Source organism: Bos grunniens, chromosome X (genome assembly GCF_055505025.1).
Source record: "Bos grunniens cultivar Pamir isolate PY7600 chromosome X, Bosgru_T2T1.0, whole genome shotgun sequence".
NCBI classification, from domain to species: Eukaryota; Metazoa; Chordata; class Mammalia; order Artiodactyla; family Bovidae; genus Bos; species Bos grunniens.
Genome location: NC_141194.1, coordinates 25,585,774 through 25,612,278, shown reverse-complemented (window position 1 = coordinate 25,612,278; position 26,505 = coordinate 25,585,774). Strand labels below are relative to the sequence as shown.

Below are 26,505 nucleotides of genomic sequence, written 5' to 3'. Positions count from 1 at the left end.
TTCAGTAGGTATTTTTCCAAAGAAGAATTTGTGGTTGTTGTTTAGTTGCTAAGTTGTATCCAACTCTTTGAGACCCCATGGACTGTAGCCTGCCAGGTTCCTCTATCCATGAGATTTTCCAGGCAAAAATACAATACTGGAGTGGGTTGCCATTTCCTTCCCCAGTGGATCTTCCCACATCAGGGATCGAACCCATGTCTCTTGCATTGGCAGGTGGATTCTTTACTGCTGAACCACCAGGGAAACCCTAAAGAAGATGTTCACATGGCCAATAAGTACATGAAAAGATGCTCAACATCTTTAGTCACTAGGGAAATGAAAGTCAAAACCACAATGAGATACCACTTTACTCCTATGTGCTCACTGTAATAAAAAGACAGTAACTTGGCATGGATGTATAGAAATTAGCACCCTAGTACATTGCTAGTGGAAATGTAAAATTGTGCCACAAAATTTGGAAAAAATTTTGGCAGTTTCTCAACTAGTTAAACATAGAGTTACCCTATGACTCAGCAGCATATCCTAGATATATACTCAGGAGAAATGAAGACTTATATCCATATTAAAACTTGTACATAAATGTTCAGAGAAGCATTATCTATAAAAGTCAAAAGTGGAAACAACCCAAAGACCATCAGTTAATTGATGGATAAGCAGTGTGTTATATCCATACAATAGAATGTTATTTATCTAGAAAAAGGAATAAAGTACCAATACATGTTACAACATGGATGAATATTGAAAACATTATGTTAAGTAAAAAACTCAGCCACAAAAGACCACATATTTTATGATTACATTTATATTAAATGTCCAGAATAGCCAAATTTATAGAGATAGTAAGTAGATTAGTACTGCTTAGGACTGGGGTTGAAGAGGAAGGATTTGGATTGACTACTTATGGGTACAGGGTCTCTTTTAGGGTTTAATAATATGCTTTAAATCAGTGGTCCCCAACTTTTTGGCACCAGGGACCAGTTTCATGAAATATAATTTTTCCCATGGACTGGGTAGAGGGGGATGGTTTGGGGATGATTCAAGTACATTACATTTATTTCTATTATTATTACATCAGCTCCACCTCAAATCATCAGGCATTAGATCCCAGAGGTTGGGGACCCATGCTTTAAATAAATTTTATGGTATGTGACTTAAACTTCAATAATGCTATAGAAAAAAAACAGTATGGATTAAATAAAGCTGTTTCAGGATGTCAACCTAGTGAGTCTAACTTGTTCACTAATGTCTGTTTTGGAAATTTTGACTTTGTAGGTGCCAGAAAAGTGACACAATGTGAGATTTATTTGGAGCTGTAAGAGGATAAATTTAAAGGGGGGAATGAGAAAGGGCTTTTTTGTTTAAGTAACTAAATGAAAATAGTAATGAGGTAGGTGTTACGTGACATGATAGCATAGAAATGAGCACTACACTCTGCTCTAAAGTTACTAGGTCATTGGTGATAGTAGTATTGAGAAAGCCAATGTTGGAGGGAGAAATTTTTAATTCATTTCCTGGTTGGTTGGTTAGTTATTATGTCACATTCTAATTAGGTTTTCAAGAGTCCATGACAACACAGTGAGGAGAATGTCTCTGGTAGACTTGAATAGCTTAGGTGGATTCGGATGACATTGTGGGAAGATATTTCCAGCAGATGAAACTGGGTTACATACAGCTGCTTCAGCCTATTGATTCATCCAGAATTAATTTAGCTCATTTGGCTGGCCAGGTGGGTGGACCTTCCTATATTTACCCCTCATCTTGTTTTCTTTCTGAAGTTTCATGCTTCATTTAAGAAGATGACTTCCTTAAGTGGTTTTGATAAGCATATACCTGAATCTGACTTCCAGGTAGAACTTCCAAAAACTTCTGAAGGTCATTTTAAAGGAGAATTTAAGCTAGCGTATGTCATTAATCATTTCCCAGGTGGCTCAGTGGTAAAGAATCCGCCTGCCAATGTAGGAGACATGAGTTCGATCCCTGTGTTTGGAAGATCCCTTGGAGAAGGAAATGGCAACCCACTTCAGTATTCTTACCTGGAGAATCCCATGGACAGAGGAGCCTGGTGGAATGCAGTCCCTGGGGTTGCAAAAGAGTCAGACATGAGTGAGCACACATGAGAAGTCAGTAATAACAAGGACTTCTTTATTACCCCCAAAATGGGATTATTCATTAAATCTCAATGAGAGTCTCACATTTTAAGCTTGGGGTACCGAGTGTTTAACAAACAATCTGAAAATTAGAGGAAGGGACCATAGATCACAGAGTTCTGATTTCGGCAATGGACTGGTGTAATCTTCAAAACATCATTAATAACTGAGGATCTCTAGTAAAAGTGTGACCATAAATCACATTTTATAGTGAACATAATGAACATACTATATATGTTTTAACTATTTCTTCTTTGAGATAATACAAGTTATAACAGTGAAGAGTGGCAGAATCATTGAACCTGAATTCTGTGCAGTAATTATATAAAAGAAATAAGTGGGAAATTGGGCCCTTGAATTTTTAATAGGAAGGCTTTCTTCAAGAGTTAAGAAATGATGCTGCACCCTGTGATTCGTTCATAATTTGGCTAAAATGAAACATTTCATTTCAGAGATGGAATGACGGTGCTGCATTTCTAAGCTTGAGGACATGAATATGGATTAGGCTCATCAATCAGGATAGATCCTAAGTTAATGTTTCTCAATTCAGTTGAACCTAAGAATCTCTTCTAATAATAAATATTTTAATGCATCATTTAATATCCTGAAATAAAATTTATAGATAATAGAACTTAATGACAAACATAAATTTTTTAAAGCACTCTAATACTCTAACTTTAATATAAAGGAGACATAAAAGCCAAGCACTTTATTATTTTTTTTAACAAGGTATCTCAGTATGTAAATACTGAGGCACGACCATCCTAGAAGACCTAATGGAATAGTCAGATGCTTGTACCTCTCCATAGAATCACTGGACTTGTGACAGATGTGAATACAGATGGATACAGCTATTCTTCCCTGGTGGCTCAGAGGTTAAAGCGTCTGCCTCCAATGCGGGAGACCCGAGTAAGATTCCTGGGTCGGGAAGATCCCCTGAAGGAAATGGTAACCCACTCCAGTATTCTTGCCTGGAGAATCCCATGGACGGAGAAGCCTGGTAGGCTACAGTCCATGGGTCGCAAAGAGTCGGACACGACTGAGCGACTGAACTGACTGACTCTGCTTTAAATGAAGTAAATTGTCATTCACCAGTGGGTATTAGCATTTCTCTAATTCTGCCCCTGAAATTCATAGTCAGCAACTTGTAGAAGCATGTACCACTCTGAATATGATATTCTCAGTGGGGTGTGCTAAAAATCAATTTATTCTTGAGAAGTTAAATCATTTTTAAAGGGTATCATCCGACACCATAAACCAGAGTCCTCAGTGATTTGTTTGTTTGGAAAGCAAATTGGGTTTTTTGTTTCTTTGTGTTTTTTAGGTAGTTGCCATCATTTTAAAATTATTGTAGTTCAAACAAAAGTCTGATATATTTTTTAAAACTTTTAAGCTGTGGCCTACTGGAACCACATCCACCACCATTTACAGATGCGGTACACATTCTCCAATTCACCATGGTTTTTACCATTTCCTATTGACCTTCCAACATGACCAGCTTCAAGGTGTATTGTATTCACCTGCTTTCAAATCGAAGTGCAAGTAGCCCTGGGGGTAAATGAAATCTACTATTAACTTAAAGGGAGTATTGATGCTTTTATCACAGAATGTGGCTTTTTTTCCTTCTGTTTAACATAAGTAATACAATTTTTTATAGAAGACTTTGAAAATATAGACTAATACCAAGGAAAAAAATATAAATGTCACCCTTAGATAACAACTGTTAGCGTGTTAGTGTGTGTGTGTGCTAAGTCACTCAGTCGTGTCTGACTCTTTGCCACCCCATGGACTGTATAGCCCACTAGGCCCCTCTGTCCATGGGATTCTCCAGACAAGAATATTGGAGTGGGTTGCCATGCCCTCTTCCAGCAGATTTTCCCGACCCAGGGATCGAACCCAGATCTCTTATGTCTCCTGCATTGGCCGGCTGGTTCTTTACCACTAGCGCCACCTGGGAGGCATTTTAGTGTATGTGCATCTAATTTAACAAAAGAGCTCTTTGTGGTTTTTTGGTATCTAAATTCCAGTGGGATCTTTTTTAAAAAAATATTGATTTATTTGGCTGTGCTTTGTCTTAGTTGTGGCACACAGAATCTTCGATCTTTGTTGTGGCATGCAAGATTTTTAGTTACGGCGTGTGAACCCTTAGTTGCAGCATGTGGGATCTAGTTCTGTGACCAGGGATTGAAGCCGGGCCCCCAGCATTGGGAGTGCAGTCTCAGCCACTGGACCACTAGGGAAGTCCCTTAGTGGGATCTTAATTATGGAAAATTTTAAAGTAACAGAAAACAAGGTGACAACCAACCATTCCAGTATTCTCCACTGTATTAATCAGGGTTCTCCAAAGAAACAGACCCAACAGGATGTTAATCTATATATCTCTTTGGATATATAGATATCTATGTCCACCTATTTATATATTTATCTGTGTCTGTCTAGAGAGAAATTAAGGAAATTAGCTCATACAACTATAAGGAGGGTAAGTCCAAAATTTGCAGGTTGGGCCAGCATGCAAGAGACCAAGGAAGAACTAATGATGCACTTCAAGTCTAAAGGCAGTCTGCTGGCAGAATTTCCTCTTCTTAGAGGAAGGTCAGGCTTTTTCTACGAAGGCCTTCAACTGATTAGATGAGGCCCACCCACGTTATGGTGGATAATCTGCTTTCTTCAAAGTTGGCTAGGTTAGATGTTAATATAGCACAAAACTACCTCACAGAAACATTTAGAATAATGTTTGCTCAAATATCTGAGTACCACGGCCTAGTCAATTCGATGCATAAAATTAACCATCACACCCACCAATATTAATAAAAGTCATGTGAGATATCACATAGCTTGTATATGTGAAAATACTATGGGCTGCCCATAAGACAAAATTTAATTTTATCTTGGTGTGAGGGTGATGAGTTAGAAGCTGATAGAGTACTTGATGCTTGAGTAGGGAGGTTGTAATTGATCAAAGAATTAAAGACTGAGGTACCAAAGTAAGCAAGATATACTAGGTATGAAGGTGTGCAAGATATACTAGGTATGAAGGTGTAGAAGATATAAGATGTTTAGAAACTGTGATGGAATAAAGAAAAGTGTGTGCTGGTGTTGAGACTGAAATGGTGCTAGGCTTGACGTCTACCTGAGTTGTATTTTAGAAAAGAATTGGTAAAAACTTGTAAAAACAGTAAAGATTTATACTAAATAAGAAATTTCCATATATTTGGAGTGTTTCAACAGAACTTGTCTGTTCTTGCATTTTTATTGTTTGCTTTAGTTGGTGGTATTTTAATGGCCCTTATCAATGAGGTGTTAAGATAACCAGATCTCTGCTTTTCAAAATAAGTGCAGTCAAGTGTATTGCAGTCTGTAGCACATTGTGAAATGGAATATTTCCCCCAAGAAACAAGGTGGAAGTATTTAAAATTCTCTTTTATCTATACTCACATTACTTGAGGAATCAATTTCACAGTGAACAAATATGAGGATCACTTTGAGAACAGATTTTCCTCCTCAAGGGGGAATTAGTGGAAATCCATTTATTCTTACCACATTCGGTTCAGTTCAGTCACTCAGGCGTGTCCGACTCTTTGCGACCCCATGGACTGCAGCATGCCAGGCCTCCTTCTCCATCGCCAACTCCAAGAGTTTACTCAAATTCATGCCCATTGAGTCAGTGATGCCATCCAACCATCTCATCCTCTGTTGTCCCCTTCTCCTCCCACCTTCAATCTTTCCCAGCATCAGGGTCTTTTCAAATGAGTCAGCTCTTCACATCAGGTGGCCAAAGAATTGGAGTTTCAGCTTCAGCATCAGTCCTTCCAATGAATATTCAGGACTGATTTCCTTTATGATTTATTGGTTGGATCTCCAAGATATCCAAGGGACTCTCAAGAGTCTTCTCCAACACCATAGTTCTAAAGCATCAATTCTTTGGCGCTCAGCTTTCTTTATAGTCTAACTCTCACATCCATACATGACTACTTGAAAAACCATAGCTTTGACTAGATGGACCTTTGTTGGCAAAGTAATGTCTCTGCTTTTTAATATGCTGCCTAGGCTTGTTATAGCTTTTCTTCCAGGGAGCAAGCATCTTTTAATTTCATGGCTGCAGTCACCATCTGCAGTGACTTTGGAGCTCCCCAAAATAAGTCTATAAAGAAAGCTGAGCACCAAAGAGTTGATACTTTTGAACTGTGGTGTTGAAGAAGACTCTTGAGAGTCCCTTGGACTGCAGGGAGATCCAACTAGTCCATCCTAAAGGAGATCAGTCCTGGGTGTTCATTGGAGGGAGTGATGCTGAAGCTGAAACTCCAATACTTTGGCCACCTGATGCGAAAAGCTGACTCATTTGAAAAGACTCTGATCCTGGGAAAGATTGAGGGCAGGAGGAGAAGGGGACGACAGAGGATGAGATGGTTCGATGTCATCATTGACTCAATGGACATGGGTTTGGGTGGATGCCAGGAGTTGGTGATGGTCAGGGAGGCCTGGTGTGCTGCGGTTCATGGGGTTTCAAAGAGTTGGACATGACTGAGCTACTGAACTGAACTGAACTGAACTGAAAATAAGTCTTTCACTGTTTCCCCATCTATTTGCCATGAAGTGATGGGACCAGATGCCATGATCTTCATTTTCTGAATATTGAGTTTTAAGCCAACTTTTTCACTCTCCTCTATCACTTTCATCAAGAGGCTCTTTAGTTCTTCTTCACTTTCTGCCATAAGTGTGGTGTCATCTGCATATCTGAGGTTATTGATGTTTCTCCCGGCAATCTTGATTCTAGCTTGTGTTTCATCCAGTCCGGCATTTTGCATGATGTACTCTGCATATAAGTTAAACATGCATATTGACAATATACAGTGTTGACGTACTCCTTTCCTGATTTGGAACTAGTCTGTTCCATGTGCAGTTCTTACCACATATGATAGTATATAAGCTCCTTTTTACCAATAATTTTATGTTATGATATAGGATGTTTAATTTGATCAAATATTCTATATTTCTTTCAAGAAATTGTTTGTCAGAAACTCTCAGTACATAGGGCTCAATCTATCATTTTAAAAGTCAAAGAGAAAAAGTGAGAATTATAAATGTTTAGTTTAAAACTAGATGAGGATTTTGAAAGTTAAGAGCAGAGTGTTCCTTTTAATCTGAGGATCCATATATTCCTGAAGAGAGTCTATCATAGGTTTCTTGGAGGTCATAGTTGGAGATTTTTAAGAATATCAGACTTAAAATGAGGTAGAAGACACATCAACATTAATATATTGACAGAGTCTAAGTCATCTAGGGATCAAAGTCCAAATGGACTTTCCAGGATACTCAGGGCTAAGAAATGACCAATGAAGCTGGGAGTTAGACTTGACAAGGATGATAGCTGAGAGGCAAATTATATTGACTGAATATCATGAGACCCAGACTACCTTTCTCATGTTGCTTGGAAAAGCCAAGTCAACTTACAGGCTATAACACGATTTCCAATTACAAATATGGCTTATAGAGAGGTAATGAATCAAAGCCAGATTTTTCATAAAGTGAATATAGGAAACACCATTGCCAATATTGTATTCATGTCTTCTGAAATGCTAATGCATGCCCAGTGCTTCAAATGTGAACAAATTCGCATTCATTCAATCCATGTATAATTTAATAGAGGGTTAAAGCATCCAAAATTGGTTTCATAAAAGCAGTAGCTTGGGATACATTTTTTCTGATGTTTTTGAGAATTGCAAAAATAGTATCTCTTTACCTCTAGTAAGTTCTTTAAGAAAGACATTCTCTTACATCATCACAGTGCTAAGTCACTTTTGTCATGTCCTACTCTTTGTGACTCTCTGGACCATAGCCCACCAGGCTCCTCTGTCCATGGGATTCTCCAGGCAAGAATACATCATCACAGTACAATTACTTAAATCAAGAAATTAACCCTGATACATTATCAGCTAATTTACAGGTCTGATTCAAAATTTTCCCATTGTCCCAACAATACCTTTTTCAGAAAAAAAGTTTCTCCCTGGTCCGTTATCCAATCCAGGATCACATGGGTTCACTTGTCATATATTTTTAGTCTTCTTTTTTTTCAAGTTATTTTTTAACTGGAGGAAAATTGCTTTACAACATTGTGTTGGTTTCTGCTGTACAACAATGTAAACCAGACATAAAGGTATACATATCACCTTCCTCTTGAGTCTCCCTCCACTCCCTCCCCCTCAGTCATCACGGAGCACCAGGTTTGGCTCCCTGTATTATATAGCAACTTCTCATCAGCTATCTGTTTTACACATGGTAGTGTATATATGTTGATGCTACTTTCTCCATTCATCCCGCTCTTTCCTTCCTCTACTATGTCCACGAGTCCATTCTCTATATCTTCGTCTCCATTCCTTCCCTGCAAGTAGGTTCATCAATACCATTTGTTTTAGATTCCATATATATGCGTTAATATACTATATTTGTTTTTATCTTTTTGACTTACTTCACTCTGTACAACAAGTTCTATGTTCATCCACCTCACTAGAACTGACTCAGATTAATTCTTTTTAATGCATGAGTGATAGTCTATTGTAAATCTTAAAGGAAATCAACCCTGAATATTCATTGGAGGGACTGATACTAAAGCTGAAGCTCCAATAGTTTAGCCACCTGATGCAAAGAGCTGACTCATTGGAAAAGACCTGAATGCTGGGAAAGATTGAAGGCAAAAGGAGAAGGGGGTGGGAGAGGATGAGATGAGTAGATAGCAACACCCACTCAATGGACCTGAATTTGAGCAGAATCTGGGAGATAGTGAAGGACAGGGAAGCCTTGCATGCTGCAGTCCGTGGGGTCACAAAGAGTTGGGCATGAGTTAGCGAATGAACAACAGCAAATATATGTACCACATCTTTATCCATTCATCTGTCCATGGACATCTAGATTTCTAGGTTGCTTCCATGTCCTGGTTTATTGTAAATAGTGCTGCTATAGTGAACATTAGGGTACATGTGTCTTTTTCAATTATGGTTTCCTCAGGGTATATGCCCAGTAGTGGGATTGCTGGGTCATATGGTAGTTTTATTCCTAGTTTTTTAAGGAATCTCCATAGGGGCTGTATCAACTTACATTTCCATCAACATCCCAAGAGGGTTCCCTTTTCTCCACATCCTCTCCAGCATTCATTGTTTGCAGATTTTTTGATGATGTCCATTCTGACAGGTGTGAGGTGATACTTCACTGTAGTTTTGATTTTCACTTCTCTAATGATGAGCAATGTTGAGTATCTTTTCGTGTGTTTATTGGCCTTCTGAATGTCTTCTTTGGAGAAATGTTGGTTTAGGTCTTCTGCTCGGTTTTAATTGGGCTGTTTGTTTTTCTGATATTGAGCTATATGAGCTGCTTATACACTTTGGAGATTAATCCTTTGTCAGTTGTTTTGTTTGCAATTATTTTCTTCCATTCTGAGGGTTGTCTTTTAATCTTGTCCATTGTTTCCTTTGCTGTGCAAGAGTTTTTAAGTTTAATTAGATCCCATTTGTTTATTTTTGTTTTTATTTCCATTACTCTAGGAGGTGGGTCAAAGAGGATCTTGCTGTCATTTATGTCAGAGTGTACTGCCTACGTTTTCCTCTAAGAGCTTTATCATTTCTGGCCTTACATTTACATCTTTAAACCATTTTGATTATATTTTTATGTATGGTGCTAGGAAATGTCTTTAATCTTCTTTCATCTAGAACTTTAAAGTTGTCTGCAATTTCTTTGCCTTTCATGACTATGACATTTTGGAAGAGTACTGGCAGTCATTTTATAGAATGCCCCTCTGTTTAAGTCAGTCTGGTATTTCTTCATGATTAGTTTCAGGTTATACACTTTTGTCAGGAATACCACAGAAGTGATTTTGTATGATACACATTTTAGAAGAAGCAATTACTAGGTACACTGCTGTTTGGGGCTTTCAGGAAATGCCAAGTGATGGCCCCTCCTTGTTTTTGAAGAAATGATAAAAGGATAAATAATATTGTGAAAATGCATTTCTGTAACTTACTTGTCATTTAGTTTGTAAGTAGTTGGATTTTTTTCTCTTTAAACATGAGAGCTTTTTCCCATGGTTATATTTAACAGCACAAAGGTTTCCATCTTAAAGGGTGTTGTGCTCACACTTTGAGAGAAGTTAGGTCTACATAACCCAACACGATGCTCAAGTGAGTAGATGTTCTTAAAATTCTTAATGTGTACCACATTCCTAAGAAAGTAACTTCATACAAATGAAAAGGAGATTAAAGTTTGAAGAACTGGAAAGATTTATATGTTCCTGCATTGTAATCAAGGATAAGATGATCATAACATTTCTATGCACAAGTCAGTTTAAGTACCTCTTTTACTTTGCAAAAGCAGTAGAATGTCCAAAATAAACACGTAAGCTATGGCGATGGACTGCCTGGGGAGAATCCCAGATCTGGATGTCTTAATTGGGAGACTCTAGATCTCACTAATATCAGTTTGCCCATCTGGAAAGAGAATCACAGTAGTACTAAATTAATGAGGATTTAATGGAACATGATAAGCTAATTCCTTAACCATGGTTCCCACCATACTGTCATCACATGCAGCTATGATCTGGTTCTGAATAAATTGTTTCAGATCCAGGCTTCTCCACTTTTGGGATGTTGGGAAAGTATTAATACTTTAATCTCTCTAAATCTCAAGCTCCTATTTTGAAATGGAGATAATGATAATATTGGGTTGGCCCAAAAGTTCATTTGGGCTTTTCCATAATATTTTACTGGGAGAGACACTGTTGACATATGACAGCGAGAGGATTGGTGTAATGCACTGCTTTTTACTATCCCACAGAAAAATACAGTTCATGCAGAGCCCCTTCTGTTGCCCACAGATACCTATCCCTGTAGGTATCACAAACCCCATTATGCAGGAGAATCACTAGACCCTAGGGTTCTTTAGCATTTTTTGTGACATGGACGCTTTTGTCAGCCTGGGTTTCATTTAATATTCACTTATCTCCTTCCTTTCAATGCAGGAATAATTCTTTTCTACAGAAATGGAACTCATTACATTAGAAGACAGATTACTCCTTTTTCTGGGCAGCTCAAATTGTTGAGAAAAGTCTTTACACAGAAGATAGGTTGATGACTATGTTATAAATTAGGTTTTTAACTTGGGCAACCACTTTTTCAGTCTCTTTTGTAGAAAACTATGAATATTGTCCATGTATAATTCACAGGGTGGTTTCAATAATAAAATAAGTGATTAAAATAACACAAATAATACAATGTTAAAATATATCTCAAATTTATGACAGAAACTTTAAAAAATTGCAGAATACTTCATGAATAATTTTTCCTTAGTTATTGCCCATTTCTTCTTTTGTTCTATATACTCTTACCAGGTGTTGTATATAATTTATAAAATTTGGGGCATCTAAAAGGCCTCTGAGATCGGCAGGGCAGGAATGATTTCCCGTATGTATAAATAAGGAAATGGAGCCATGAGGTGCTGAGTAACTTATCAAGACTCCCATAACTGTTACTACCATAACAAAGAGCTGTCTCCTCACTCCTGGACCATTACTTGTCTTAGCACATCACCCTGTCATTCGCTGTGACTTCAAACCTTACAGCCTGCCGAGTGAGTTCCATGAGTCAATTAGGATATGTATTTCAGTGTTAAGAACAGTCAGTTCTCTAGCTAGAAATTGACGTAGCTGTAGATAACTTGAGTTTCCCGTTCCCCAGGAGAGTCCTGTGAACTTTTTGGTAGTTCTTTAAGATGGGCAGAGCACCAGGACACAGAATAATAGTTCTCAGATGTGCTAAAATTTTAAAGAGGCCAATTATGAACCTAGACAAGGCTGGAATTTCCAGAAATATATAGCTGTAAAACTGCACAATTCGTTAATTAGTCTCCATAGGATCATTTGAAATTCTTTTGTTTGTTTATTTGCTTTACCTCTTCTGTGTTCCTACTTGCTTTAGCAGCTGCCAAAATATATTTGAACAATTTATCCTGCCTGGTTGAAAGTATATGATAATATCTTTTATCTGCCATCTGTTGCCTAGCATTGAAACAGATTTTCCTCATCTCCCTCTAGATCTACCTACCAATATAGAAATTTTAAACTAAACACTCTTCTTTAAATGTTTGATAAAATTTTCAGGGAAGAAATTTTTTTTGGACCCACCAAAACTCCCATTTAGTTGTGAGATCTTTATTCAGTTATTTATGAAATTCTGTAAAATGCCTGGTTACTGATACTGATAGAAATCCTACTTGTTGTTGTTGTTATTTTTTGCTATGATTTTAAGAGATTGTTTATTTTCTCTTTCCAGTGTTTCGTTGTTAGTGTAAAGAAACACAACCAATTTCTATACGTTAATCTGGTATCCTGCTACCTTGCTGAATTCATTTATCAATTCTACTAGATTTTGTGTGCAGTCTTTAGGACTTTCTACTGTATAGTATCATGTCATCTGCATAAAATGACAGTTTTACCTCTTCCCTAAAAATTTAAATACTTTTTCTGTTTCTTGTCTGATTGCTGTGACTAGGACTTCCAGTACCATGCTGATTAGAAGTGGTAAGAGTGAGCATCCTTGTCTCATCCCAGATTTTAGTGGGAAGGCGTTCAGCTTTTCACTGTCAAGTATTATGTTGACTGTGGGTTTGTCATAAATAGCTTTTATTATGTTGAGATATGGTCCTGTTATACCCACTTTCATAAGGGTTTTTTATAATGAATGAATGATGAATTTTATCAAATGCATGCTTTTGCTGCATCTATTGAGATGATTATTTGGTTTTTGTCTTTTCTTTTGTTTATGTGGTATATCATGATGATTGATTTATGTATGTTGAACCATCCTTGTGAACCTGGGATGAATCCCACTTAGTCATGATGTATGATCTTTTTTATGTGTTGTTGGATTTGGTTTGCTAATATTTTATTGAGAATTTTTTGCATTTATATTCACCAAAGATATTGTCCTGTAATTTTCTTTTTTTTTTTTTGTAGTGTCTTTGCTGATCTTGGTAATCAGGGTGAATGAGTATTTTTTATGGCTTATTTCCCTTTTTGACTAATTAGGCATAATTTTTAAATGGTTGCTTTAGGGTTTATGGGACACTTTGTCCTTAAGTTAACATAATACTATGTCAACTATGGTAACAGAAACTTAGAACCATTTCCCCCATCTCAGCTGCTGTGCTATCTTCATCAAGCATTTTACTTCTACATATGCTATTGACTTTAAACTGATAATTACATTTAAAAGAGACTTAAAAATAAGTTTAAAAGTCTTTGTATTTATCATTTCTGGTGCTCTTCATTCCTTTATGAAAACACAGATTTTCATCTAGTATAAGTTTGATCCTACTTGAAGAATTCTTTTAATATTTTTTGAAATGCCAGTCTTGGTAAAGAATTAGTTCACCTTTTGTAAGCATGAAAAGGTCTTTTTTTATTTTTGTTTTTCCCTGGGTATATAATTCAAGCATTGCTTTAAAGATGCTGCTCCATTGTCCTCTCATTTGCAATGAATCCAGTGCAAATTCTGAGGTAATTCTTACCTTTGTTCCACTATATATATATATATATAATGTCTTTTTGTTCCTGGCTCCTTTTAAAGTGTTCTCTTTATTACTGCTTTTAAGCAGTTTGAATGGGATGTGCCATGGTGTATTTTTCTTCCTTTTCTGATGCTTGTGGGTTGTTGAGCTTCGTGGATATTGGGTGTTTATTCAGTTCAGTTCAGTTCAATCACTCAGTGGTGTTTGACTCTTTGTGACCCCCATGGACTGTAGCATGCCAGGCTTCCCTGTCCATCACCAATTCCCAGAGCTTACTCATACTCATGTCCATTGAGTCGGTGATGCTATCCAACCATCTCATCCTCTGTCATCCCCTTCTCCTCCTGCCCTCAATCTTTCCCAGCATCAAGGTCTTTTCAAATGAGTCAGCTCTTTGCATCAGGTGGCCAAAGTATTGGAGTTTCAGCTTCAACATCAGTCCTTCCAATGAACATACAGGACTGAATGTTCTCCTTATTATAGGTAATATTTTCCTGCTTCTTTAAAAGCCTAGTCATTTTTCTGAAATGAATGCCAAAAATGCCAAATATTACCTTGTTAGATTCTGTGTATTCTTGAACTTTCTTCTGAGTTGCAGGTAAGTCACTTGGAAATACTTTAATCCTTTCAAATGTTGCATTTAAGCTTTTCCAGATAAAACTAGTGAAGCATGAATCGAGGGCTAATCTTTCTCCATTACTGTAGCAATGTCATTCTGAGCCCTCTCCCCTATACCCTATACAGGGTTTTCCATTTTGCCTAGTGGGACCATGAACCATTGGTGTTCCTGGAGTGATTATTCTAATTATTACTCTAATTCTTTTGGGTGGTGAAAAATCTATGAAAGATCTGAGCTTTTGGTCTACTTACAAGGTAACAACTTAACTACCACAGTACCATGAACGCTGACAGAAGTCACAAGACCCTGGACAGAGCTCACCAGTTCTGTGAGTCACAGTTCTCACAGGATGCTGTAAAGAGGACCAGGTGACTCCTGTACTTGCCGAAGATTGCATTATAGGCAGGAAGCCCTAAGCTTAGTGGATTTAGATGTTTTTTTCCTGCACAGTAAGCAAGCTTGTTCTTTGCTTCCAAGGAGAACATTATAGCTATCCTCTAAGAGAGTTCACTGTAAAAACATCCTTGAAAAGCTATACTAGAACAAAGACAGTTGGTGAATCTGCTTGTAAAACATGTAGAAACAAGAGACGCTGTTTTGGATTGAATTATGACACCCCCCAACCCTCTGCAAATTAGTATGTTGAGGCCCTAATTCCCAGTGTAAGTTTATTTAGAGATAGGGCCTTTAAAGAGATAATAAACATTATATGAGGTCATAAGTTTGGAGCTATAGTTTGATAAGACTCATCTCCTTATGTGAAGAGGAAGAAACACGAAGGACACTCACAGAGAAAAGACCATGGGAGGACACAGTGATAAGGTCTGTAAGTGAAGAGAGAGGCTACAGAAAAAACCTACCCTGCTAGCACTTTGATCTTGGGCTTCCAGAGCAGTGAGAAAAGAAACATCTGTTGCTTAGGTCACCCAGTCTGTGATATTTTGTTATGAAACCCCTGCAGACTCATGGAGAACTGCCTCTGGATGGTTCTTTCTCTGATAGCAGGTAATTTCCTCACAGTGTGGTCAATATATATGCATCGATCTGTATTTAGAGAAAGACATGGGGACCCTCTGCAGACCTCTGGAGCTCTCTCTTGGTGCAGTTCTTTCCTCTCTAGTACACTGCCTGAAAACTCGAGCTGTTTTGGTATACCCAGACTTGAGCTCCGTCTTCTCAACTCAGAATGACCTCTAGGTTCAGCCTGGGTTCTCCATCACTCTGTTGGGGCCTGGAAACTCTCTCTAGACAGTAAGTTAAATTGATGCAATCACAGGCTCACCCCATTGGATTTCCTGGTCTCAGGGATCATTGTCCTCTGATATGTGATGTGTAGCATCTAATTTAGTTTTTAATACATATTTTGTCTTGCTTTCAGTTGTGTCACACAGAAAAGTAAAACCAGTCATGGATAGAAGTTTCTTACCCTAAAGAATAAATATTTACTTTTAATCTAGGAATGAGTTAAAGCTGAAATGATAGATTAGAATTTAAGAAATAGAGGCTTGGTAGTTTTTGTGTTTTTTTTTTTTTTTTTTGGCTTTGTAGTTTTGATGCAACAACTGCTCAGACTTATAAATGCACATCAGATATTCTGAGTTTTTAGGTCTCATTTTCTCGTTTGTTATTGGGAATAAAATAAGCCTTCCAAGTAGAATATTGGCATGGTTAGAGGAAATGTTATAAAGGAGATTTGAACTCTCCAAAAGGAAGTTTATATACAAATATGAGGTTTATGCATTATTAAGAAGGCCTGGCAAATTCTAACTATATTTTACAGTTTGGTGAAATATAAAAAAATATCATAGTGAATATGACACCCTTCTTCTGCTACTGTGGGTGCTGCAGTAAAATTCCAGACCCTGTTTATTTTCTTTATTTTTAATTGCTGAGTACTTAAAGCAATTCCATTTTTAATCTTTTTATCTCTTCTTACAACCATGAAGATTTGAGCTTTTTGGGTTTCTTTTATTAAAAAGAAAAGAAAATCTGGCTGAAATGGTTGAATTAACTAAAACATGTATTGGAAATTAAACACAGAAAAAAGTTGAGTCCTGTTACCTAGAATATTTTTCTTTATGATTTTAAGATGGATGGCAACATAGAATTAAATACTTCATTTGGTCATTCCACTAAATAAAATATTAGGAAATTGTATCAGGAGTGCAAAAGACTTGAAAAATAATGGAGGGTGAAGAAGGGCAAAAGGCTGAAAAGACATTAGAATGAGGTACCTTTGCCTTAGGGAGAGCAACTATTTAAAAACTGCTTTTTAAAAAAGTTACTCCTCTGCATCAAAGGAAAGATGTCATTCAGGAGAGTACACTGTGAAACTGTTTTTAAATGGTTTTCAAAATCTGCAGCTAGAAGAAAAATTATATAGAAGTCTCTTAGTAAAACAGCATCTCTTCCCACACGCTCACTTTGGCAAAAGAAATGCTAAGGAAGAAACTGACTTTTAAGGGATCTAAGTTGCTTTTCAAATAAAACATTTGACTTTTTAAAAGTCTTCATTTTTTAGAGCAGTTTTCAGTTTATGATAAAATTGAAAAAAAAAATGTAGAGATTTCTCATATACTCTCCTGACATGTACAACCTCCACTATCATCAACATCACTTACCAGAATGGTACATTTTTTACCAAGGATGGACATACATTGATACATTGATAATCATTATCATTATACATACATTAATAATCATTCTAAGTCTGTAATTTGCCTTAGAGTTCACTCTTGGTGTTGTATATTCTGTGAGTTTGGATGAATGCATATGACATTTATCCATCATGTAATATTATATAGAGTACTTCCACTGCCCTGAAAATCCTCTGTGCTCTGCTTTTTCATCTGCTCCTCACCTCCTGGCAAACACTGACATTTTTATTGTTTTTTCTAGCTTTGCCTCTTTCAGAATGACATATAGTTGGAATCGTACAGTACGTAGTCTTCTCAGACTGGCTTCTTTCACTTGGTAATATGAATGTAATGTTCCTCCATGTCTTTTCATAGCTGGACAGCTCATTTCTTTTTAATGCTGAATATTTTCCATTATCTGGGTGTATCACAGTTTGTTTATCCATTCACATACTAAAGGACATCTTGGCTATTTCCAAGTTTTGGCAATGGTGAATAAAGCTGCTACTAATGTCTATGGGCAAATTTTTGTGTGGATATACGTTCTTAACTCCTTTCGATAAATACCATGGAATGCAATTCCTAGATCATATGGTAAGAGGATATTTAACTTTGGAATAACTGTTAAACTGTCTTCCAAAGTGGCTGAAACATTAGACATTCCCACCAGCAATATACAAGAGTCTCTGATACTCTGAATCCTTGCTAGAATTTGGCATTGTCCATGTTTCAGATTTTGGCCATTCTAATAGGTACTTAATGATTTTACATTGTTTTATGTTCCATTGCCCTCATGACATATGATGTGGAACATCTTTTCATGTGCTTATTTTCCATCTGTTTATCGTACCTTTGGTGAAGTATCTTGTTAAAAGCTTTGGCCCATTTTTCACTTGGGTTTTTGCTTATTATTAAGTTAAAAATTTTAATTTGTATATTTAAAATAATGATCCTTTATCAGATGTGTATTTTGCAAATATTTTCTCCCAGTCTGTGTTTTGTTTTCCTATTATCTTGTTATTGTCTTTAATGGGACAAAAAATTAAATTTTAATGAATTCTAGCTTATCAGTTCTTTTTTCATGCAATATGTCTTTGATGTTATATCTCAAAAAGTATCAAGGTCATCTAGGTTTTCTCCTATGTTCTAGGAGTTTAATAACTTTTACATGTTACCTTTAAGTCTGTGGGGCTTCTCCAATGGCTCACACAGTAAAAGAATCTGCCTGTAATTCAGGAGACCAGGGTTTGATCCCTGGGTCGGGAATGCCCTGGAGAAAGAAATGGCTACCCACTCCAGTATTCTTGCCTGGGAAATCCCATGGACAGAGGAGCCTGGCAGGCTACAGTCCATGGGATCACAAAGAGTTGGACACAACTGAGTGACTAATACTTTAAGTCTGTGATCTGTTTGGGGGTTAATTATTATGAAGTGTGTAGGGTTCATGTCTAAATTCATTTTTTGCTTGTGCATGTCTGATTGTTCCAGAAATATTTGTTGAACAGACTGTCTTTGCTTCATTGTGTTGCCTTTGCTCATTTGCTATATATTTAAGTGGGTCTACTTCTGGGTTCTCTGTTCTGTTCCATCGATCTGTTTGTCCATTCTTTGAACCAATACCACATTGTCTGGGTTGCTGTAGCTTTATAGTAAGTCTTAAAAGTCAGGGAGCATCAGTTTTCCAACTCTGTTCTTCTTCAATATTGTGTTGGTTTTGGCGGGGGGTTCTTTTGCCTCTCCATATAAACTTTAGAATCAGTTTATCAATATCCATAAAATGACTTGGCGAAATTTTGGTTGGCATTGCATTGAATCTATTGGGGCTTCCCAGCTGGCTCAGTGGTAAAGAATCCACCTGCCAGTGCAGGAGACACAAGAGATGTGGGTTGGATCCCTGGGTCAGGAAGATACCCTGGAAGAGGAAATGGCAACCCACTTCAGTATTCTTGCCTGGAAAATCTCATGGACAGAGAGCCTGATGGGCTACAGTCTATGGGGTTGTAAAGAGTCAGACACAACTTGGTGAGATGGTAACAGGCAGGAAGGCCAGGGGTCTCCAAACGGAGGAAATAGGCTGCAAGTGTCAGACATTTTTTCTCTCTCTCTTAAGCAGCAGGAGGAAAGATTATTTTCCCCTTCTCCATACAAATTTAAAAAGAGGTTTCTTTTAAAATTCTGTGTTGCCATAACAGTACCTGGTTCCACCTGAACTTAACTTTTCTCAAACCTTGAGCTAACCAATGCATTTTTCTTATGGAAATGTTTGTCTTAAGCTATGTTAATGAACTATGTATTTACCCTAGACTCTTGTCCTCAAGTTGGTTCCATCTAAGACTCAGAACCAACTTGACAAACCAGTATGTTTTACTCATGCAAATGTTCTCTTAAGCTATGCTAATGAGACTGTATTCACTAGGAAACTGCCTTTCTTCAAGATTCTTGTCAATCATTTTATGACCCAGGACAACTCATCTTGTGCCAATGTTATCTCAAAATGCATGTTGTGGGTGAGGGGCCTGGTGCCAGTCTTTGAGTTTTGAGAGATTTCCTTTCTCGAATTAGTAGACAGCTAGTAGCTATATAACATCCAGCTAAAGACTAGCAGATGGGCACTCTTTGTGCCCACTTCTGATGTCAATGTCAGAAGCTTTCTCTATGTCTTTTATATGTTAATAAAACTTTATTACACAAAAGCTCTAAGCGATCAAGCCTCATCACTGGCCCCAGATTGAATTCCTTTCCTCCAGAGGCCAAGAATCCTGGCGTCTTTCACAGCTCAGCAACAACCTTTCATTAGCACGCATGCACACATTGAATCTATAGATCAAATCAGGAAGAACTGACATCTTGACAATTGTGAGTCTATCTATGAACATGGGGTATCTCTCCCTTTATTTTTTGATTTTGTTTGACAGAATTTTTTAGTTCTCCTTATATAGATCTTATGTTTATTTTTAAGGTTTACACCTAAGTATTTCATTTTGGGGGGTAGTGATAATAATTCCCTGGTGGACTTCCCTGGTGGCTCAGAGGGTAAAGCGTCTGCCTACAGTGCGGGAGACCTGGGTTCGATCCCTGGGTCAGGATGATCCTCTGGAGAAGGAAATGGCAACCCACTCCAGTACTCTTGCCTGGAAAATCCCATGGATGGAGGAGCATAATAGGCTACAGTCCATGGGGTCATGAAGAGTCGGACAAGACTGAGGGACTTCACTTCACTAATAATAATCCAGGATAATCACATCATTTTAAGCTAAGCTGATTAACAACCTTCATTCTATTTGCAACCTTAACTTCTCTTTGCCATGTAATAAAACATATTCTAAGTTTCTGCAGATTAGGACGTGGACATCTCTGGTAGGTCCATTAATCTTCCTAGTCTACCATAGTACCTAACACATGAAAGGATTTAAAATAATAGTAGTTGCATGAATGACTGTGCATGGATGAATGAATAAACAAACATTAAGTGAAAGGTGTGGTAGTGCTGGAGACATTTGGGATGATGCCCAGAAAACAGACCTGTTTACCAGCCTCAAGTAAAAGCAAAGTAAATAAAACTTTGAATAAACTTAACAGAAACAGTGTTTGAAATTCAAGGCTGTCTTTGGGGTTCACAGGACCCAGTTTCTAAGAGGAATAGTAGCTAAAGCTGAATCAAAAATTTTATCTCTTTGTTTCTGGAAAAGAAAAAGAAATACAGCATAAGACAGAGATTCTCAAAGTTGAACATGATTCACAAACATTTGAAGGACTTGGTAAAATGTAGGTTTCTGTGCCTAATTCGGGCAGTATCTAGGTAATCAAGTACAAGAATTTGAACTTCTGAAAAGTTTTGAGATTATGTCAGTGCTGCCAGTCCAGGGACCATACTTCGAGAACAACTGGTATAATAAAAGGGCACAAAATCTATAAAAGACCAATCTTCGGGTTCAAATACCTGTCCATTCTTTTATTATTTGTGAGACTTCTTTCAAGTTATTTAGCTTATTTTAACTTGAGTTTCTTTTGCTGTAGAAAGAGAATAAATATTTGATAGGGTTATTTTAAAAGATCATGGATGTAAAAATTTACTTCATTAAGACATATGTAAATTTACAGCTTTCTAAAAAAAATACTCGATGAATATTGATGCCTTCCACTTTCCCCTTGCAGTGAAATTACTGCTGTTTCCAGTAATGAGTGGAAGTGAGAGCAATGCAATGGAGCAGTATGCAGTGGTTCATCAGAAATCGAAGCATAGAGCTCCCAGATCCTATATTTGAAGGCATGGAGGGATGGTCACTCTCATTTACATGTAGTGGGAGGATGAAAAACTTGCTAAATGGTAAGATCCTTGGATTAAGACTGGCTAGCATCTGGAGCCTTATTTGCAGCTTAAGATCTTGCCTGGCTTTAGGCCAATAGTACCAATTATAATAAATAGTGTTCTCTTTTGCTTATAAATGATCTTACAACTTATTAGCAGTGGTTCTTTTAAAAATTATGTCTGATCTGGGATGGGTGATAAATGTTGATTTTAGAATGAAAAGCTGCATGTTTCTGTTCAGAGTTGTCTGGGGAAACAGCTCATTTTATGAAGTTTTCCCATTTTGGGGTCAGAAAAAGGTGATTCACTTTTATTTTGTAAATATAATATTTCGCAGATTATATAGAAGTCTTGAAGTACCCCAAATCCTCATTATTCTGTCATATATTTCAAAATGCTGCAATTTGTGTTGGTACAGTCTCTTCCAATTGACAATCATCAGTGACTCAGTTTATAAGTATTATTTCTCTGTGAAATCATATTAGTAGCTATGCCCTAAAAGTGTAGATCCTGTCTCATTTTAAGCTGACATTATTCTAAAAACCCAGTCTCTTTTGTTCTAGTAAATTGAAATACGCTTGTGAAGTTTCAAGCAATATATGGTACAGATTTCAAACTTCGCAACTTTTATTATACAAATTCCATGGTCTAATAAGCAATGAAAGTGTTGCTAGAAAATTACTTTCCGCCTCTAGTAGACCTGCTTGGGTCATACCAAGATCCTCTATACCTGGATATTGCTCCCATTCTTTCACTGCTGAGTTTTGACTGCTAACATACATAGCTGGCCCCTCTCCAGAGAACTGGCCTCATCTTGCCTAGGAGATAACTTTCCCCTGGCACACATTCTTTATGCCGCCCCGTCAATGACTTCCTGGTATAGGCATACAAAAGGCAGTTCCTACTCTGTGGTGTAATTCAGGCTCTAGAACTCCCTGTAGCATCCAGTTCAATCTAGACTCCAGGTTAGACCGCTTTCTTGGTTGGCTTCTTTCACCCACTGTGTCAGCTTTCTTCACTTCCTTTCTCCTGAGAGTACTCCCTCAATAAATCACTTGTTCAAGAACCCCCATCTCAGGCTTTGTATTTAGGAAAACCAACTCAACACTCACTCCTGAAAGTAGATATTAAATTATTTTTTACTTACGTTTGACTTTAATCTTCCAGTATTTTATTGCAAAGATGAAGACACTGAATTACTGTGCCTTTCCTAAGATAAAATAACAGTAAATTAGAACTGATACATCACAGTGTTTGGTGAATGATTTGGAATCATTTGATTCAACCATCATCAATTTACAAAATGGTCCAGAATGGTGAGCTTGAAGACCACTTCTTTGATCTGGATCCAGGAATGAGAGGGAGAATGAGGGAGGCAGAGAAATGAATTGCTGTCACCATGATGAGGGCAAAGATGGTTGTTTGTATATGCAAAGCAATTAAAGTGTTGCCTGGTAATCCACCAGCCAGCAGCTGAGAAACACAATTTGGGATTCCCTAGTGTCTCCTGGTAGACAGAATCAAATTGCCCTGAATGTCCACATGATGATTTTTCATTAAGAACAAGTCATGGTTGAGAAAGCAGACACTTCACTGCAATGATCCATGTTCTGGTGTTTAAATATAATCTCCATGTTGCTGTGTCGTTCTAGTGACCCCCCCCTCCACTTCTGTTACTGATTATGTAATAAATTCCTCAAAAATGGAGAAGTAAATGGAAATTAATTTTCAATTTGTAATGCTGGTGAAAAATCTACCCCGTCCCCCTTCACCGTAACCTCTCAAATGGATTTGGTTCATTTTATTTTTTAGAGCCATTTAAGATGTCCACTGTTATTCTGCCAATATAAAGAAACACTCGTATCAAAAATAGAAGGATGACCCTACTCTCAGATTTGGAGCCTCATGTTCCAGTCGTTTTTGTTTTAAACCTACACTGTGTTTGCAGTTTGCGTTTTTCAGTTGTTATTCAACTGCCTCTCTCCTTTGGGCACTGCTGTTCTGTTCTGCTTTGGACTTATGTATTCCCTGCTTTCCTGATGATTATTTCTTGGTAAAATCTTGTGACTAGTTTTTTTTTGTTTTTAACCATCTTGGCTAATAGCTTTGCCTGCTTCCTCCTTCTGCAGACAAAAGATCTCATTAACTGGAAAAAAAAAAAAAAATCACCTAAATTCAGCATAGTACATCCTGGATTACCCATTATTGAATCATCTGATTTTTTTTTTCAGTATTGTCCTTAGGTCCCCCACCCCCACCCCCACCCTGCCATCCAACTTACTTGTAAGAGATAATACAAATTCCTCTTTTGGGAAAAGCTCTATTTTTATTAGACAAGGAGTCTGAGGTCCAGAAATGCTAGTATTTTGCATTCATACCTGTCATTTGTAACTATGGATTCATCAATTTTATAGCATTTATATAGCATTATACTGTCTATTATTAGTAGTATAATACTGTGATTTATATATATATATATATTTATTTCATTTATCTATTTTACCATTGATGTGCATTTGAGCTGTTTCCAGATTTTGCTCTAAAAACAATGCTGATAAGAACTGTTGATATAAATAAATAAACGGCTGATTAGCTAAGCAAGAATTTCTCTGGGTTATTTACCTGAGAATAACCCAGATAATTGGAACATGGAACATGTGCATTTCCATTTGCTTTCCAAAGTGGTCATGCTAAGTCACATTCTCACCACAGTATATAATGGTTCTAGTCACTTGACATCTCTATATATTCTTGATATTTAAAAAAATTTTTTTCCAATAGGTTGGGAATGAAATGGCATCTTGTGGCTTTAATTTGTATTTTCTTGATTAGTAATGAGATTGATTTTCTGATTATTTATATGTTTATTCATTACTTGGATTTCTTTTGCAAAGTCTCTATTCAAGTACATTGATCATTTTTTTTTGTAGAATTATTTGTCATTGCCATCATGGCAAAAGAGGGAAAACATGAAAGAATGTGTTGAGTATTACTGTATTTATATAAAGATGAAAGCCAGGCAAATTAATTTATATTTTCTATGCATGCCTACATATGTTAAAACTAGTAGTAAAAGTAAGGGAATTATTTTTCCCGGAACAGGATTGTATTGACATCCAAGGGGAAGAAGATGGTTATGCTTCAGGAGGAACATGTAGGGGATTGCTGCGGTGCTGACAATATTCTAGCTTGTGACTAGTTGGTTATATGGTTCATCACTCCATTAATATTTGTTTAGTTGTATGCTTTACTTTGAATATAAACTTGAAAATTGAAGGCTGCACTTTTCATCTGCTTGTTGCTATTTACTGATTAGAAATGCAACAGATTTTTATATATAGATTTTTAAAATCAAGCAGCTTTTTAAAACCTTTCTTATGTGTGATAAATAAATCTGTAGACAGTAAGATTTGTAGACAGTGAGTTTTGAAACACAATGATATTGTTAGGGGAAGCACACCGACTGAAACCGCCCACCCTGGCCAGGCACCATAGTAACCATTTGTATGAGTTGTTTTACGACAGGAGGTCCTGCTAAGGAACAGGGAACTAATAAGCCACCACCAACTGGAAGAGTTTGAGAAAGGTCAAAAGGAGACACCACATGTCTGACCACCTCCCAGAATCCTTCTCTCTGGCATCCATCTTGGCTTAACAAGGCGTGCACCACCAGGAAGGACTCTGAGTCAGAATGATTGGCTACAGACAACCTGGAAACTAATCCCATCACCATAAAACCAGAGACTGCAAGCCATATGGCAGAGCTGTTTTCCTGGGTTCCCTTATGCTACTACTCTCCACCCAGGTGCCCTTTTCCAATAAAATCTCCTGCTTTGTCAGCACACGTGTCTACTTGGACAATTCATTTTTGAGTGTTAGACAAGAGCCCAGTTTCAGGGGTCCCCCTTCCTGCAACAATATTATCTGAGAAAAATGAAAAATTTGTTTCTTCCTTTCTAGTCACTTGATTTATTTTTCTTTTATTATTCTTTTAACTTTGATATAGTTTTAAGTAGAAGTAGGCCTGGCGTGCTGCGATTCATGGGGTTGCAAAGAGTCGGACACGACTGAGCGACTGATCTGATCTGATCTGATCTGAGAAGTCACATCGTGTCCCTGAACTTAAAGGGAACATTTTTCATATTTTACCAATAATTGTGAATTTTAGTAGGATTTGTGTAGCTATCTTTTATCAAATGAAGGAAGCTCCCTTATATTACTCTTTTTGAAATCTCTTTGTGTTAAAAAAAAATGATGTTAAATTTTATCAAACATGTTTTCCTCACTCACTGAACTCTTAATATCTGGTATTATATATTTTTAAATCTTCTATTTCATCTTGGATAATTTAAAGATCTGTTTGCTCTTTATTTTCTTATTCTCATATTGGTCACATCTTGTATTTTTTTAAACTGTCATTATACTTATTTTTGTTTGTTTTCTAATAATTCAAATATATGGAAGAGCTGCAGGTCTGATGCCACTGTCTGAGGATTCTGCTGGTTTTCACATATGACACCATATTTTGTGTTTTACAACTTTTGAACTGAATTCATTATTCTAGAAACTTTACCTCTAGGGATCCTTTGAGACCTGTGTTTTAGGTGAGTTTACCCAGAGAGTATTTTCATTTTTTTCTGCAGGGTACCAGGAGGTTTTACCAGCTCAGGATGCTTTAAATTCTTGGCTAGAAATTTTTCAGACTCCTTGTGTAGTAAGAATTCAGTTTGTAAATGCACATAAGGGCTGGGTTTTGGCTATAAATTTTCAAGGAACATTTCTTTTTCTTCCCCTGTATTCAGTGCTAAAGTTCAATTAGATGTTTTTCCTTGCATTATTCTGGAGGCAGGGAAGGAAGGAGGGAGGGAAGCAAATTTGCTTTGAGTAACTTATTTTGAAAGTATAGCTTCTTAGGACTCCAGCTGTCAATGTTGGAGTATTTCCTATTAGATGCCCCAACTTGGCTGACTTCCTGCCTATCTCCTCTGGGTCTTAAGAGGGCCTGAAAACCAAAGAGCAAGTTCACTTTTTTTGTCAAGTGTTATCAAGTTGAAAGCCATCTGTTTACTTATTTTCCCTCTGGGTTCCAACTTACATTTATTTTATTGGCCTCTGAGTGTTTCTTTACCATTTTTTGACTCTTAGATGCAGTTAAAAATATTTTTAAATATTTTATCCAGCAATTTTTTTTTTTCTGTTGAAAGGGTTGTTCAGGTTACTCAGTTTCTTCAGATGCCAGAAGCA

The 26,505-nt window shown here is 37.1% G+C and overlaps 1 long non-coding RNA gene across 6 annotated transcripts in view; it reads left to right on the top strand.

Annotated features, from left to right (window-relative positions):
• LOC147340006 (uncharacterized) overlaps window positions 1-26,505 on the top strand; it is a 384,986-nt gene that overhangs the window by 301,358 nt on the left and 57,123 nt on the right. For 2 of the 6 annotated variants that reach the window (XR_015159235.1, XR_015159238.1), the window contains exon 6: window positions 21,108-21,279. The exons of 1 other annotated variant lie outside the window; for it this stretch is intronic. This is a non-coding gene — a long non-coding RNA (uncharacterized LOC147340006). Of the gene's footprint in view, window positions 1-21,107; window positions 21,280-23,073; window positions 23,267-24,786; window positions 25,092-26,505 lie in introns of those variants that run through there. 3 more of the 6 variants (XR_015159237.1, XR_015159239.1, XR_015159244.1) reach the window with 3 other exon arrangements.